Genomic DNA, 17,153 nt, shown 5'->3' on the forward strand with positions numbered 1-17,153 from the left:
ATACCAAAACACAGATCATTTCTTTGTGATGGATGACTTCAGTACTGAATTATGCTATGAGAAACATGGAAAAGACAATGCAAAGGGAAGACTGGGATTGGGAATCATCAACCAAAATGATAACTCACTGAATGATGTTTGGTGTTCAATATGCTCTTCTCCATTCTTATTTAAAAAAGTCAAATTTTTCACAGAAAAAAAAGTCAGATTTTCCAAATAGGAAAAAAAATGACCACGACTGCATCATCTGAAGATGGGTCATGAGTCTAAGATGCAACAGTATGCCAGGCAGCAGGTGTCAGCAATGACTACAACTGTTGTTCTGCCAAACTGAAAATAAAACAAAGATAGATCCCTTTTAATTAGAAAGCGTCAAGAATACAGAATGGAAAACAAAAGGGTAGTGCAAGGAATTCCAACCTGGCCCTAAGAACAGATTTCAGCTAATGTATGAGGCAAAGGAAACCAAAGTGAAAGAAATGGGAAATGCACAGACAAAATGTGAGTCATTTCAGCTGTCACAACTGGATATCAGTATATCCAACACAAATCAGTATACCCACAGCAAGAATTAAAATATGGCACCTCACTGAGAAAAGAAAAAAACTCAGCCAGCTGGGTATTTCTTATTCAAATAATTATTTAATTTCCTAATCTGAGACCTTAATTCTGAAAGTTCACATTCCAACTTTTAGACTCTTTAACTCCTGCTCTGTTACATTCTGATCTGTAAGGGAAAATTGTAACTAAGAAACGAATAAATATACAAAGGAATAACAGGAATATTTTATGAAGCCTCCATGACCAGCTTTCTTAAAACTCTAATTCCTTTTTAAGCTTGCCAAGACCACAGTTTATAATATAATGTTTGTAATATATATTTCCCATTAACTCTTTCATTTACCCTCTCTCCCCATTTGTACAAGAGCTATATCCACAAGAACAACATTTGCACACTACAGAATGCAAATAGGTTTTCTCTTGTGGTAGAGGATTATCTTGACCTGAAAGAGAACTAATCACAACATAAGTTGAGGCCTTTTAGTTTTTTTCTGTCATCAATTTCACTGGGACAAATCTAATCCTACTACTTTTATGCCAGAACTGTAGAAGCCAGAAACACCCCCGGATTGACAGGTCTGCCTGCTGGCCAGGTCTCAGCTCCAAAGTAGGGTGAGATCTGAATGAACACAGTTTTCACTCACCTTGGTTTTCACAGGAAGAAAATCTGAGTGGGAGGACCAGAAGTAGGACAGTCTAGATCCTGACAGAAAATTTTACCAGTTTATGAAACGAGAAGAGTTTTCTTGATCTCCATAAAATGCTACCTAAAATCTCTTTCTATTTATTTTTTATAACTTCATTTTTAAACCATCCCCACAGTGTACTATCATGAATTTCAATTTAAAAGTGTAACAGAAATATTTAATTTCAATTAAAAGGAAAAGTTTAATAACCGTACCACCTCCACAGCCTTCTGATAAGTACAGCAAAAAAGTGGATAGGGATCTGTTCAGATTATGCTTCGTAACTAATAAACCAACATGGCAAAACACTCTATCAATATAACCTGAAATAGAATTTTTGTTTTGTATTACCCAACACTCATCACTTGTTTTCCTTAATTTTTGTGCGTTCTCAACATCACCACACAAGATTCATGACTCCAACTCAAAATAAAGTACTTAGAATTCTCTGAAATAATACATTTGAGGATCTGAAATGGTTCTGACATATGTTGCTTGAAGGCCCTGATTCAGTATGGAAATCATTAAAACTAGTCGCATTCTTAAAATCAAGGTTACGGACAAATGTGCTAAGCATCAGCATTTAGTCACACCATGACATTGCAAGTGAAGTTGAATATAAATTTGAAAAAAAAATCTTCCTTTTTCAGGCTCCACAAAGGGGAAATATATATATCTACGAAATCAGTAAAGTTTTGTAATATGCACAAGACTTCTTAAATATCTAAGCAAAATAAAGTTGATAGACATCTCAGAGGTAGTGTAAGCTGCAGAAGAAAGCTTACATTGAGTAGGCTTTATCACCTAAAGCTTTGTTGCTATTTTATCTGGATATGTAGACTGCTTATTCTCAAACTGTTGAGCCTTTGGCAAGAAATAGACAATACTGGGGAAAAATTCCAAAGGAAATATTATGTATTACTGAGATCTGCATAATGATAAGACTGACAGGACATCCTTCAAAGAGCAGAAACAGAGTGGACCAAAAGAAGTTCATTCTATTTAAGTTTTAAAGAAGAATACAATTTAAGTAGGACAACTTTATTAAGGACATGAAGCAAATGAATGGTATTTAAGGAATGCAAAAGGAAGAGAAATTGAAACCAATATTGAACCTCAGACAGAGAGCAGTAATCTGGCTTTCACATCTATTTGACCAGTTTCTCAACCAGTAAAAAGCGACATTGCTTTTGTTGACTTAGGAGAAGCCTGGAGACTTGTAGCAGCTAGGTTTCAGACCCTTGTGTGCTTTGATGTGTTTGTTTAAATTAGATAAAGCATACATATGAGGAGGTTTGGCTACTAGTTACAGATGTAAATGTGGCCAAGTGAAGGGGTAAAAAATATTAAAATATAGGAGTACAGGCATAGAGAAATAATTATATAGTAATTGCTGTTTCATATTTGTTGGACTAAATACTCTTGATCCTCTCCAGCTATGGAGTCCAGCAAGAAGAGTATTCCAATAACGATCCAACTGGAAGGCATTAAATGTATGTAGTAAATTAGCAAAAAAAAAAAAAAAAAAAAAAAAAGGAATTATTTTAAATGAATAAATATATAACAAGAACATATGTATTTATATGGTGAGTTAGGGCTATTGTAATAAAAGTCTTCCAAGTTTGATGCACTAGCAAATGGGCAATGTCTGATTCATTTGTCTGCAGTGTTAAAGATTCCCCAAAACCTATGCATACTAAAGAAACCATAATACATCCAATCCAGCCAGACACTGTCTAATATGTTTGTGGGCATCATCACAACAAATATAAAATGAAGAGTAGATTTAACCATTAAAAGCATCTAACCTATATCCCAGTCTATATGACTGTACAAAACTTGTGATGGTTTACAGACACTGAAAAGAAAACAGCAGTTCTAAAATTGGGTAAAGAATCCCATTACAAATACTTTGCAATGACTGATCAGTAAAACCAAAACAATTATCTAAGCCCTGAAAATGCTTACACTCTTGAATAACGTTATGCATCAGTAGTCAATGGGCCTGCTCTCATGCGTAAAATTACTCAAGTGTATAAATTTTTCAGGATTGGGGCCAAGCAATATAATGCTAGACAACAGAGCCCAAAGACAGTTGGCAGTCATTCAGGAAAAGTGCTGGGGGCAGTGGTATCAAAGCTGCAGATAGCTGAGCAAAATTAATACAACTCTGCAAATGGAAGATTAAAAAAAACAGGTATTTTAGGCTTTGCACAATGCTACCTTGCTTTCACAGTTTGTATCAGCTTAGACTGGAAAGAAAGGGTCAAACCAATTACAGTAACAGGAAATAAGTGAAATTTGACTTGTATACTACAGAATGCTCCAACAATCTTAAAGCAAAAAAGAAGGCAAAGACACTGGAAAACAGCAAATCGTATACTGAGATTTAATGTAGTGGTTTTTTTCAAATCAAAGTTGATCATGATTGTTTAAAAATAGATAGAAAAACTTCAGACAACAAGAAAGAATTTAAAGTATTAACATGTATTACAACAACTAAAAGATAACAAAGTAAAGAGCAAAATGCATGGAGGATGGTACAGAGAAGATGGTGACTGATGAGATTAAGAATGGCAGATTAAATAATAAACAAAGAAATTGCTTAGATAAACTAAAAGAAAATTTTAAGACATTTTGCAGTTCACTTGTGAGTGAGGTATCAGTCCTGACTCACCTAGATTTTGTGCACAACATCAAATTTGGATCTACAGTCTAGGTTTTCTGAATCTCTGCACTGAACATGCATACTTGTTTTCATTGGCTGTATAGGGAGCCAAGACTCCTATCTCTGACACATAAACAAAGCATCTAAAGATAGGCTGTGTGAATACTGTCTGAAAGCAGCTGCTATAGAGTAAATCTGAGGAACTGGCAGCCACTAGATGAAAAAAATTTAAAAACCCAAAGAATTAAGTTAAGAAAATAATACTCCAAAGGTGTTGCTTTTCCAGGATTAAATCCATTATATATCTCCAAAAAATACAATAATACATTTGCAACTGCAAATAAGCCCTAAAAAAGGAACTAGAAGGATCAATACAATAAATCTGCAAGATCCAGCCTGCATGTTTAGACACAGGCAAGATGTCTAGCAAGAAGAAAAAACAGCATTGGGTGTTTGTCCTGTGTTTAACTGATTGGTTGGATAGAGCCAAGAACGATTTTAAAGAGACCTACCCTGGATTACTTACACATTTCAGGATAGTCATTTAAATATGACCATGGAATTTTATCAAAGATACAACAATTAAGCACAGTAAGCCAGTGTCTGTTCCAGGGGTCTTATACTGAAACTTCTCTGACGTCAGGAAAAAACAAGGACTTTCACCTGTGAGAGATATTCCCATTATTATGGTAGCACCTAGCAGCACTTCCTCATTGAGTTAGGATCCTAGCTTTTGCCTTCTGAGTTGCATTAAATTTCGTTGTGGAAGAAGGCAGAGTGAGCACCCTGCTAAACATCAGATCTGACATGCAGAGCAAGCAACGGGACGTGGAAGAGGCACAGCAAAGCTCACTGAGCTCCATAATCTCCATCATTCTCCAGACATTCGTTTATGTAGGTGCACTTGGAAGCACGCCCTGAAAATCAATAAGTAGAGTGGTGAAACTATTTCTCTTAAAATGAGACCGGGGGTTCAAAATTCTACAGATTGAAAGAGAAGAGTTTACTGTTTGAGATATCAGTTAAAATAAAAGATAGTATTAATCTGACATTCTCATGGGCTAAACCATGGGTCATCTGCCTCATACTATTATTTCCAACAGTGGATAAGGAAAAGAAAAAAATGACTTTGACCAAGACCTGTGATTAGGAAAGGTAATGAGTAAGGTTTATATTCACCCTTTCCTTCAATCCCTCTTTTAAGAGACAGTATGTCTTGACGTTGTGACCTAGGAAAATGGAACATTATTAATGATGCAGACCAGAAAAATTCTCAAATACCTTTAGAAATCCATAGGTTTTAAAACTTGTTATCCTTAACTGTTCCCCAAATGGCCAAAACCCAACCTTCGCTTTACAGTCAGACTTGGAAATGGATTTGACTGTAAATTTACAGCTCCAGACTAACACTGATCTTCACTTTCCACACTACGGTTTTATCTAGGTTTTTGTAGTAATCCCTACATGTATCAAGTCCTAGAATCCAGTCGTAGAATTAGTTTCTGCTTCTTCTCTGTCCTTCTGGTAAAGAAAAAATGAGTCCAGCTCACAATTCTGAAGAGTTTTGCCCACTCCGTGTATCATTTATTGCATAATAATAGAGGTAACTATGTGTTAACAGCTTCATTGTTATGCCAAAAGTATATACATAAATATATATGTAACAAGAAAGAGAGAGAGGAAGAGTATCAGACACAGAATCAGGATAGCAAGAACTACAGGTTATCTTAATGGATTATGAAAGTGGGGGCCTAGAAAATAATTAATAACTAGCAATGAACTACTACTAGTGTCAGATTCCCTGCCTCTCTCTGAGCTGGCATTAGTTGCTGGGATAAATTGAGGAAAGAATTCCCCAAATAATTGCAAATAGCCACTAGAGATGCCACACACCAGCTAAGATGTATCTGTGGGCATGCTAACAAAAGCGATTTCTTAGCAAGCAATATACTAACCTCGTGGGACAGTTAATGAATCTGCTTTATGGTAAACTTTCTAAGAGCACACGCTACAAAGACATTTTTAAGTATTGCTTTTAAGTCGCTTTCTGAAGTCTCTTATTTACACAAAGTTCCTTTGACCAAAATTCATATTTCATTTTATTCAGAAGATTCCTGCTGTTCAGTTTTCACTGCACTACATATTTTAACATTGGGGCAGCTCTTTGCATAACTGTTCCTAAATGTTACTTGCAGTTGAGAGTATTATTTGCAGCTTTATTTTAATGCCGCTTTTTCATTATTTTGCACTCCCTCATTTATACCGAAGATTTAGTTTGTAGTGTCACTCTGAGAACAGCAGTGCTAAGAAATTATTCTTTCCTATTGCTTTCAGTAAGCGAGAACAACTCCTGCAGCCCATCACCGTTTACAGCCTCTCCCCTACAGAGGGCACCTTTGCCTTATTAGAATTGCTTCTGCAAAAGAGATAATCGGTGGTTATCAGGGAAATAACCGAGCCTTAAAGAGAGATCAGACTTTCTGCAGGTACAGGGACCTTGTTTGCCGAGCCTTTTTAATTAATCACATCTTGAACTATAATTCAATAGCAAGCAATGATAATGTTACATTCTATTATTATTATTATAGTCTCCACAAGAAATGAAGAGATGAACTGGAGATTGCTGGGATTTGTATCAGAGGCCAGTGAGTATGGAGATGAAAGAAAAAGCATAAGTTTCTTGTTTTTTTCCCCAGCAGTAATTATGGGCTTTGTCATTAAAAAGATATCTGAGATGTGTACTAAAAACATTGTTCATGGGAAAACAAGCCATAAAAAGAAAGTCAACCATTTCCCAAATAAATCTTTCTACCGGAGCTCCAATTAGGAATTATTATCTGAAAACTGTTCAAGTGGAAGAAAGGAAGATATTTTCTTTTGTTGGGTTAAACTATCACAATTGATTCTAAAATTCTGCAAGACTGAGCCAAAAAGTAATTTTGTTTCTGATGTTTGGTGTGCTGTAATTTATGAAGTGCCAAGTATATCATTCACAGTATGTTCTGGTTTGGAATAAAACTAGTAATACTTTTCTGTTCAATATTGGTTTTCAGTTCAGTCTGTAAAGCAGTCTTCCTTTACAGGCCACTTCACTAATGTGTTAAGACAGATGCAAATGTCATTGATTTGTAAACAGCAAAGTGAAAATTCTAAAGAATAATCTTTTCTCTGTCATTTTATATCTATCTGACTGTTCGAAACCAGCTACACCTATAAAAAGAAGTGCAAGATATTGCCTTTATGTGACTCCCAAGCAGGTCAGTACTATGTTAGTTCATATTAACTGGGGGAAAATATGTAAAACATCTGTCTTTTTGCATAATGCTTTTTATGGCATTCCTATTGATAAGACTTACAAATAACCTTATAAATTCAACAGCAGTCAACCTGTTGCAAAAAGAACGTAACTTCCCTGGGTGGATTTTGGGGACTGATACAGACTGCCTGTGAAAAATCTAATACAAAGCCCAGCAAAGAATGTGTCCTGCCTTCCCTAACATTTCTATAGAAGGCTCGTATAGAAAACGCATTCATGTTTACATTTTCAGCTTCAAATAGCCAACACAAAAGCACAAGCGCGCAAGAACCTGAATCTCTAGTCCAGGCTGCTAACTTAATTAAGAAGGCTCCTCATTTGTGAGTAATACGTTAATGCCACTGGAAAAGAGTTTTAGGAGAGTATTTCAGCGGACTCCGCATTTTACTTTTTTGCTTTTCAAGTTACAGGCAAAGGCTGAATTCCTCACTAACTAAGGCAAAACTTGAAAAAAAATCATTTCTAGAAGTCAGTAGGAATGTTGCCCATATAAAGATTGCAAGATCAAGAGCTTGTACCTATAAAAGTGTCCAATATTAATACAAGTTTCAAAAAACGGCTGAAGCTAGTAAATTAAACAGTGCCAGGAACGTTCCCAGGTACTGGAACATGACTGTCTATTCTCTTATATTATTCCAGTGGTCCCTCCCACCCCTTAGGCCTGTGCCAAACAGAGTCCTACAAACAATTCCTTGGTGCCATTTGAGGAAGAGGGAGGCTGCAGATTGCAGGGACCTTTTCCAGCTGGCAGTTTGGTGCCACTGCCATTTTTTGGAGGGGAAAAGAGTATACAAGGATACATATGTGCCGGTTGGCTTTACTGCCAGGGAACATTCGCAGGCAAATTTAATTTGCTAGCATAAAAGTAGTCTCTGAATCTATATTTACTGCAGCCATTATCTGTCACTGTATTTAAAAGTATTCAGCTATTGGCCTTTACTTGCAAATTGTGTGCTGAGTTCTAAGTTTATATCAGTAGGAAACAAAACACTCAAAAAAATACTTTCTTTTGATTATATATACTGCTGTATGCATTATTTTCCTTGTAATTATTTCAGCTTGGTAGTAAAAAATAAAACTTAAAGCTGTTAAGAAAACATTTGCTTTGACTGTAGCCTTATGCTTCTAGATGGAACAGTTTAAAACAGAAAGTAAAAGCCAAGGAATAACATTTTAGAAGAGTCTAAGCTACTTAGGAGCACCAGTTTCAAAGCAGGCATGAATTTACCAGGGCAGGACAAAAGGTCTTCAGTATTAGCATGAGGTTTAACATGATATTGATAGAGAAGGGGCTGTGCAGCCCCACAGCAGCAGTGTGGCTGAATTCATTCCTCGAAGTCTGCCTTTTCTCAGAGAGGTGACTCAATTACTTACTTGAGACATACAAGAGTCTTCTTTGAGGCCTTTCTCCCATTAGCATTAAATTGTTCAGTCGGACTACGTTTTCCAAAGAAGAATAATATTTGATATGCTTTGATTGCTACCACGTGGGAAACCTGGGTCAATGCTCACGTTCTGTGGGAAAGGTAGAAGCCACTAAGACTTATGCTGTCATCTGCATGCCCAGCAAAGGATATCTACACACTCACTGAATTTTGTCAAAATAGGCTTGTGCACTAAGGGATTTAGACACCTATTAAGTTATGCAGCAACTGATAGTATGAGTGTGATACCTGAATTGTTCTGTGGAGCTGGACTTAGTTGTCTCATCTGTCCTCACATGTGGAACAGTCCTCAACAGCCTGAGAGTGAGAATCAGATTGAAGAGAGCAATTAAACAAAGGTTTTACAATTAAAACTCTTCTCAAACAACTACATTAAAGACACTTAGGTGGTGGTAGTTCATCATTCTTACTCTGATGTTTAAATTTTAAGTTTATGCTCACAAGTTTAGGAGGAAAACTTTAATAAAACAGACCTGTTCCTAAATATTTATAAATCAAAAATATTTTTTAAATGCATAAAATTTTATTACTGGATTTTGTCTGCTGATATATGTTTTAAAATTTCTTAAATTCATTTCTTACTCAAATGTAATCACTGCTGTTCCCTAAAATTCCCTTTGCTTTTCAAAATACGGCTCAAGCATTCTTCGCTCTTCTCTTCTCCTCTCTTCTCTACTCTACTCTTTCTGTTCCTTTCGTATTTTGTCATTCAACTTCTTGCTTTCCTGCTTGCTTTTTCCAGCTTGCTTTTCCTGTCTCTACTTACAAATCCATATTCATGCCCAAAGCTAAGAATGTGTTGAGGAATTGCTGTCTTCATAAGTCTATTTTTATTGGATAAATATTCCAAGAATTTACTTTGTAGGAACACTCAAATACATAAGCTTAAAGTCCAGTATTCATTCTAATAAAATTCAATTGCATGTAAATCACTGAGCACTGAAGAGGAACAAGCAACAGTGAAGTTATATTATTTATAAATCTGAACAAATAGTCATAATAAAAATCTTGTGCCATTATCCATAAAAATCAGCCATATATATTTTAAGGGGAATTATTTTGGTCATATTATACATAGTTTACCATAAAGATACAGCAACTTTCTTCAAATTAAATGCCTGTGCCAAGTACTTACGCTGTTTTAATAGGTGTCTTCTTTTTTTTTCCTTTCTTCCCCAAAACTACTCTTAAAATGTGAAAAAAGAGAGCATTGGGGCCTGCGACAAATTATTTTCAACTCTTCAGCATTCTGTGGCTTCTGTGTGGTTCTGTGTGACAAATTCTTGGCATAAAGGGCATATATTTTGGTGCTTATTATTAATATAGAAATGTGGAGCAGTAATGAATGAGAAAAAAAAAGATGCAACTGTCAAATAAAGAGATAGAAAAGAGACCCAGGTTAATCCTGGCCTGCATTGCATCATCCACTAGATGATTTTTGGATATTGTGCCCAAATTGTTCTAGAACATGTGAAGTTTTCCTTCTTGGCTAAACAAAATTTCCGTACCTCAAGAAGTTTGTACAACGTAGACCAACCATTTACTGAAAACTTTTAAAGGCAGAGTTAAGAAATGACAGGATTAGCCCATTGCCATTTAACTGTGACCCAGAGTGTGTGAGCTGCAAGTATTTGTCTTTTACAGCTTTGAGGATTCATACATGTAAAATCACATTATGCTGGACATCACTGTAAGTGCTGGGCTCTGAATGGGAACAATCCAGTCTTCAAGAAAACAATGCACTAGATATTCCTTCAACAATAAGCAAATACTCAGGCCATTCAATGCCACTATGAAAGCTGGTCTTGAGTTTATCTACACTGCTTATCTTCTACCCAGACAAGACAGTTGTGTGTCACGGTCCTTGCAAAGTCCATCCTAATCTCAAAAGCCAAAATAGCAGGCAATTTCCAAGAAAATCTAATGACGACAGGACCAAGAAGTTTGAAATACTGCCTACTAACAATCTCTGAACATTGTGTGTAGAAAAATTAAATAACAGTCAAGAAAAGAAAGAAGGGGCCTAACAGAACTATCTCACAGAGCTGCTGTAGTTCTGCACAGCAGGTGTGTGTCCCAAACTATATCTAGCGATTTTGGTGATTTCTCCTGAAGTCTCTACAGCTGGGCAGCCCGTCTAATTACTTTCACAATGACAAGCTGCTGCCTACCAAACACATGCTCCCTTCTCACGCCTCAGCCGGAGGTTTAGTGAAATGCGAAGAAGAGGAAAAACAATTATTTTTTGTTTTGGCTTCTGAGCTTACACTAAGAAAATGAAGAAACAAACTCCCACATACTTAAGGACGAATTTAAGCCTATTTTTGTCTTTAACCCAGCTATCACTTTATATTGTACCTGCCCCCAGATCTGCCTATGTTTCACCCCAGACACGTTCCCCACGGAGCCGGCCCCGGCAGAGTGCCGGCGGAGCACCCGGCTCCCTGGCACCCACGGGCGCTAGTGGGCACTGCAATTTTGATTGAGTTTCCCTAAGCAACGATATTCCATAACGCATCAAACTGGTCATTTGCGGGAAGAAGGGGATCAAAAAACTATTTGGGAGATCGCTTCAGGACGACAGAGTCCGCCTGTGCGTGCATGCTGCCCTTTTTGCTTCTTAGCGTCATTGGAGCTGGGCTGGGACAGGTCACTGGAAAAGCATCACCAGGAAAGCAGGCAACTCTTCCTATGCAAATTACTGGTTGTTGTTGTTGTTGTTATTTAATGCAGGTCCTCGCAGAGCACCACCCTACGTTATAACTCAGGGCTCGGAAATAAAATTTAATTACGAGGCGACTTAGACTGGCTGGGGGGGTCTCAGAAATAAAGTGTTTTATTCACTCCCGTTATACAGCACAAAACACTCGAAAAGTCTACTGCAAAGCTGTAAAGCTGTTGGAAGAGCTGTGCAAGCCAGGTTAAATTTGAGTTTCTTTTGGCAAGGTTGGCAACAAAATTGTGTTTTGTCTAGGTTGGGTTGGGGGGCGGGGAGGGTGTCCAACTTTGTTTTATCTGTTCCACTGACATTTTTCTCCCCTGCTATTTAACAAAGACAGGATCTCTTTGGTCCTGCTGCAAGAGACATGCAAAAACACGCGGCACATTACCCGAGCCTACTTAGCAACTCTCAGACTTTGTTCCTGTGCTTTGTTATCTAAATACAGTAGACGGAAATGGCAGATAACGCTCCCATGCAAATGAAGATAACAGTTGCTCGCCCACTCTCCGCTTAGGATACTGGAAGATGCAGTATTTTCCCCTAAAGCGGGTTTTTTCCCCGGTAGCTTTCTGCGTGCAGAGCGCGGCCGCGCTGCCCGCTGACAGCCGATCCTTATCGGGCCGGGGGGGATCGTGTTTCAGCTCGTGGCGCTGCAAAACACTGTAACTTTCTTTGAAGTTAAATGGCTTCATTTTGCTCCCATGTATGAATAACTCGGCGAAGAACTCGGGTGACCCAAAGGCGACCCGTTTACAATGCCGTCCGGCCAACCTGCTCCCCTCCCTGCCGAGCTCTGCAAGCGCAGCTCCTTTCACAGGAACAGGCAGGCGGGGGGAGGCGAAGGGGAGGGTGGCTCCCGACCAGGCGAAGTTGCGTTGTAATTAAATTTTATTTTATCCTACCGAGGCATGCAAAATATCGAGCAAAATACAAGTTTAAATAATTTGTTTGTATTCTTATCTGTAGGAGTTGGAAATTAACAGCCCCGCTAGTTTACTGTTAAGCCTGGAGAGCGAGAGATTGCTTTGCAAACATTACGGTTATTATGTCTGCAGTTGGTACTCTTTGTATAAATTATTGATCAGCCATCTTATTTTTCTTTCTGCTTAATGGATATTATAGCATAGCCGTTTACACGCTATAGTTAAGGTTGTGTCAGCACTTCCATTTATAACATCCCCCTCTTACCAGGAGTTTATAACTCGCTATAAAATTCCGCTCTGGGCTGAAACTTTTCAAACAGGGGCTCGGGCTTTTAAAGGGTCTCCCCTCCCCCCTCCTCCATCAAAGAACAATTAAACATGTTCGGCTGCTTTTTTTTTTTTTTTTTTTTTGGAAATACGGGAATAACGCAGGTGCCCCCCCGCCCCGCCCCCGCCCCGAGGTTTTCCATTCACTGCAATGGCTCGGAGAGGAAGAGGCTGCGCCTCGCCGGCTGCCAGCGCCCGGAGAAGGGAGCCCCGCGCGCAGTTTTTTGTTGTCGAGGGAGACAATTAGTGCGCGAGCGGCTGCCGGGGGCTGGGCGCGCCCCGCCGCGCGGGCGCCCGCCGCCCCGCAGCGCCCCGGGCCCCGACGGCCGCCCCCGGCCCCAGCCCCCCCGGCGCGGCTCGGCGGGGCGCCTCCGCCGAAAGGTGGGCAGGGGGCTGCCACGGTGCCACGCGGACGCCGGGCGGGGAAACCTTGGCTGCGCACCGCTGAAGAGCGTGACACGTACGGGGGAAGAAGGAAGAAAAAAAAAGAAAAGCAGGAATATTTAAATATCGGGCCGACTCTCCAGTGTCTCCGTTTCGATTCGCCTGGGTTGGGAGCTAGGGATGGAGCCGTCTAACTGAACTAATTCTGTAAGGGGGGGGGGGGAAGCATGGGAAAGGGCATTTCAGATTATATCGCCACTTTAACATAATTTAATGGCAGGGGCTTTGTACTTCATAATTATTGCTCTGAGCGACTTTTACTACCTGTTGGAAGGTGAATTAACACGTTGGGCTGAAGACCTGTAATGAGAGCACAAGTATAACTCCAGCATCACAGAGGGCTCCCCGTCTATTCCAGCCCTAATTTAAATTCGTGCAGGGAAGTGGGTTATAATTTCCTTTTCGCTGCTGCAGCTTTCTCTATTGGCCGTCAATTGTAATGTGAATGTGGACGGTGCCCGGTCACCTGCTCCATTCATGCCGAGCCAGCGTGAGCCGGGAACCTGACCCGCTTCACCATTTGGCTCCGATAACTGCAACGTGACCGAGGGACTCAGATCAACACACGGATTATTTCAGTTACGGAGTCTGGAACATACTCCCCTGAAGTCAGAGCAGCGACTTCAGAAGAAAAAATAATTTGTAAATGAGCAAGAAGCTTAATTGGCTTGTGGCATTTCCAGTTCGTGTGTGTGTGTGTGTGTGAGAGAGAGAGAGAGAGAGAGAGAGAGAGAGATGCAGGGGAGGAGGGAGGCAGGGAATGAGAAGGATCCCACGCCGTTGGTTATTGCATCTTTCAGCGCAGCATGTCCTTGGTCAGAGCATCAGTTAGCATCGCCAGAGAGAACACCCGTTTCTCGTGGGGATTAAGGGAAAGAATTGAAGGATGCTCTCTGCGGGCTAAATCCTGCCCTTGTGCCCAGGCGACCAGCACCCCAGCAGGCAGCGAGGTTACTCGCCGGGGTAAAGCCGGCGAAGGGTGCCCGTGGAGGTCGTGCGCTGCAGCGCTGGGTTAGGCAGGGCGCGAGTGCGAGCTGCCGAGCCCGGAGCAATCCCCTTCCCAGTCCCGCGCTGGGGATGTGCAGTCGCTGCTCTGAACTGAGAGGCGCCTATTAAGCAACGAGCCCAGGTGACAATTTGCTCCCAGAGCCTCGTTTTGTGAAAACTTCAAAAGTCATTTTTAATGGCGCCTGGAGTTTCTTCCCTTCAGTTCTTCCGCCACGTTTTTGCTAAGCACGCACCATACGTGAATATAAATTGCAGTAAACAGAATGTGAAAGCAATCCTGCCATGTATGCTGGAGTTTTATGATGTATGGTGGACTGCTCAGAAGTGTATGCTATTGTTAAGGATGTTTGTGCCGGGTGTGCTAATGCACTGTTTGATTGAGTGAATTAGCAGTCATAACAATCTGGCAGTCTGGCCATAGAAGTGTGCTCAAATTGATTTGTGTTATGGCTGGACTGGAAAATCTAGTGTTAGTTGTTTTTTGCCCTGGGGCATTGTTTGTACCAAACTCCACTTTTCATTTAATTTTTCCAATAGATTTTGAAAGACCGAAAGGTTTGTGATCAACGTTTGGTGCACTTTATTATTATTCAGTTATTAAAAATATCCTATGAGTAATTTCAGGTTCCCCCAAACCTTGCTTTCAATTAGAGTAAACATAATTAGCGTGACGTCGTGCTCGGAATGGTAAATCTCCCTTTGTATCTATTAAGCGTGTTATCTACTTGTCCTGTCACTGAAAGGAATCCAGTTTGTATTTGTATTGGACAAGGTCTGCGCTAATTTGACTATAATGCAACAATTAGAAAAACAGCACTGCAGTATCCAGTTTCTTATTACTGGTACAACACCTCACATCAATCTCCACCGTATTCATCGCGTTTTCAATGTTTGCTAAATATCTTAGTGGAAGGGCAAGAATAAATTAAATAAATAAATAAATAAGAGAGAATCCCAATTCACAGGCTTACATTTCTGTAAGACTGTTTTCCTGAAGGATGCGGGGGGGATTCGGCATGAGGTCCCTCCCTCCCCCGCTGCTAACTCCTCTCAGCCTTCCCTCAAAATAACAGATAGCTCCTCAAAGGAGGAGTGATGTTGGAGACCCTGGAGATTTAAAACAAAACCGAACTTACCTCCTCTTTGCTAGCACTTGCTCCCTTCTCAGACTCTTCTGCTTAGCAGTCGTTTGCCAGAATCGTAATGCAGCATGATTAAACCTAAAACATTACCCTATTGATCACACGGAAAGCTTTGTGAAATCATTTAGTTTCTTCTCTTCAGAAATCGGTGAACAAAATAGGTCACTAGACAAGGATAAGACAAGATACAGGAGAGAAATGTATTTCTCGGGGAAATAAACTGCACAGAAACACAGAAAAATGCTTTGTACATGAACTTAACATGGTAATACGCTCTCCATCGTTACAAGGTACCTATCTCCCGTGTGCTTCCCCTCCCCCCAGTCCGCTCCTTCACACACGTTCAGAAGAGAAGTATTTTTCTGTTTGTCTGAATGAATTTAAATATTTAATTATCAATAAAACCTGCAGAAGGGGGAGGGAGCTGATGTGCCATCCTATCTCCTGTCAGTCAGGTATTCATATTCCTTAAAATGCAACAGCTACAATGCATTTTCTAATTGCATTTTACCCTTTACAGCTGCCCTCAAAATTGTAATTTAATAAAACAGTGTACTCCGTATCAGTCCTTTTTTTTTGTGAGTAATAAATTATAATCACTGTCAATACATCTTACTGCTTTAACATACATTTTAATGGACCGAAATGGTCAAAGCAAGAAAGAGAGAGACAGAGAGAATACCTGCCTTCAACAGCTATATGAGCAGAACACAAACCCTGCTTCAAACAATATTCCAGGAAAGAAATTAAAGACTTCTTAATTAGTGCAGCAATTAAGCTTTCTTGGTCGCATTTTAATCAGCCCAGGCCCTATCAAAGGACAAACAGAACGATTTGCAGGTCTTTGAATTTTAAACAGTCTTATTGATTTCAGCACCATAAGTCTTCACTTGACACAGGGAGAATTTTCAAATATCAGTTACAGTAATTTGAGTTTTGCTGCTATGAACTCCGGGATAAAAAAGAAAGCAACTAACAATAGCATGACATGAAGGGGCGAGCGAATGATAGGAATGCAACACAGGAAAAGTTTACCAAGCGCAATCTCAGGATTTGTTGGTGTGTTTATGCAAGTGTGTGTGCGCACGCAAGCTAAAATAAATCCAGTCGCTCGCCATAATCGTTAGAAACACTTACCACGCAAGAAGCTTTGAGAAGTCTTGAACCCTTTCATAAATCTTTTTCTTTTCGGTTTCTAATCCCATTGTTTCACTAAACTATCAAGGTTAACCCAAACCTGTGGTAGTAAACCCTTTCAAACTACAATTTCCTTACACTGTTTTGAACCATGATGATTACATATCCATGAGGACACAAGCAGGAGGACTGGTGTGCATCATGTTATGAGGAAGGTAGGGAACAGATGAAATAGTAGGCTTCCTAATTAAGAGTTCACTCAGTACTCCAAGTGGCAATACCACGCGTGTCTGGCTCTGCCTTAATCTTCTCAAGGGTCTGTTTTATATCTTTAGGATGTGTAAGAGAAGAGGACACAAAAGGGCGGTTGAGGCAAAGCAACAATGAACAGAGCTGGCTTTCTGCAAATCAAAGGAAGAGGATGCAATATATTTACATTTTTTCAGTGTATTCCAAGTTTTATGTCAACACTAGATCCTGCCACTGTAACTGAAGTTGTATAAGTTCCTCCACATAAATTTCTGAGGCTTGAAAAAGTGTTCTGTACTATTACGGGTACACGAGATTTCAAAACTCTGTGTTTTCTTGTTTTTATTTGCCCACTCTGAAGCTTTTAGTGCAGGAAATCCAAAACTTCCCTGGCAAAAGACATCCTTCTGGTATTAAAACACAAATATTCTCAGATGTAAGAAAACAAGTTAGAGTACAATGAGCAAGTAGATCATACGAGAATGCTTTGTATCTGATAAAATGAAAATTTCCCCTGCACGGAAT

This window comes from Dromaius novaehollandiae, chromosome 1, assembly GCF_036370855.1.
Source record: "Dromaius novaehollandiae isolate bDroNov1 chromosome 1, bDroNov1.hap1, whole genome shotgun sequence".
NCBI classification, from domain to species: Eukaryota; Metazoa; Chordata; class Aves; order Casuariiformes; family Dromaiidae; genus Dromaius; species Dromaius novaehollandiae.